The 1,302-nt window shown below is 46.9% G+C and overlaps 1 protein-coding gene across 16 annotated transcripts in view; it reads right to left on the bottom strand.

Moving 5' to 3' along the window:
• Positions 1–1,302, bottom strand: part of rims1b (regulating synaptic membrane exocytosis 1b) — a 96,283-nt gene that overhangs the window by 16,936 nt on the left and 78,045 nt on the right. The gene's annotated exons all lie outside the window — the stretch shown is intronic.

Here is a 1,302-nt window from a genome sequence, read left to right as displayed (position 1 = left end):
TACAATTTGCTCCGGAGCAAATGCTCGTTTGCGAGGGGGTGTAGCCTCGCTACGCATGAGAAGAGTTGATTACGTACGGCGAGAATGCGTTGCTTTCGTGCTCTGTCGGACTTCTGTCATGTTTTTGTTTAATAACGACACAAGGCAAGGCTGGTAACAGTAGCAAAGCACCTCTTGGGTTATACCATCTCAACTAGAACGGGGGGGAATAGTCTCCAAACGTCATCTTTCCTTTTGTATGAGTCTCGGAGTTGTTTGTGTAGTTTGTTCCTTTGTTGTGTGTTCACAACCCCCCCGTGCCCCATAGAATTCATGTTGTGATTTCCTCTCTTGATTTTTCTGTTTGGCGCATTACATTTTTGCTTTTCTGAGTGTCATTGAAGTCATCGTTGATTTACGTTATCGGGGGGGCGGTCACTCTCGAGCAGAAGGCAAGGAGACTGAGAAGGAGAAGGACGTGCCTGTGCAGTAGTTGCTTGAGTTGTGTATACGTTTAAAAAAGAACCAACACGACAACTCATTTGTTTTCTGCCGTTTTGCTCCGCTGCAGAAACTGCCATGTGAAGCAAGTGGAGCTGCACCGACGCTGCGCCGGTGCTGCCACGCTCAGCGGCGTTGTACGTGTGAACGCTCCACAAAATTTGCTTCGGTGTAAACTATATCGCAACAAAATACATCGGTGCAGCGCCTGATCAAATGTGTGCCGCGTGAACACCCCTAATGTCTTTTATTTTGCTTGCTCCATCTTTCATTTTGATCACTTTTACCCTCTCTTCCAGCATCAGAGCTCTTCTTGTCTTCGCTGTTTGACATCCAAAGGTCCCTTTTGTAGCCATTTTAGCAATGCAATGTCCACCCTCGTCTGAATCTAACAATAACAAATACTTCCTGGCATGCAATGAACCTTTAAGCCAGCCATGGGACGCTTCGTAGTCCTCGATGGCCATAGTTAGCTCTCGAAGGCTAAAAACCTTACGCTAACTGGAGCGCTTCTCTCTCATTAGCGCTCCAGTTAGGTAAGGTTTTTGGCCTTCGAGAGCTAACTATGGCCATCGAGGACTACGAAGCGTCCCGTGGCTGGTTTTAGCATGATAACAAATAAAGCATTCCAGGAAACGTTCGTTTATTTGAATGTCCGTTGAGCCATAAGCAATTTACTCTGAGCAGCTAATCGGATGCTACGGATCTTGCTTCAGTATCTACACACATAGACAGTGAGGTCCCTCTTGGCCAATCGGAGGCCAGGATGATGCTCGGTAAGCCAATGGCAGAGCAGCTATGAGTATGTTGAGTACAGGAAAC

The sequence above is a fragment of the Hippocampus comes genome, unplaced genomic scaffold (assembly GCF_001891065.2).
Source record: "Hippocampus comes isolate QL1 unplaced genomic scaffold, H_comes_QL1_v1.1 scaffold158, whole genome shotgun sequence".
NCBI classification, from domain to species: Eukaryota; Metazoa; Chordata; class Actinopteri; order Syngnathiformes; family Syngnathidae; genus Hippocampus; species Hippocampus comes.
This window is presented reverse-complemented; position numbering and strand designations above follow the sequence as displayed.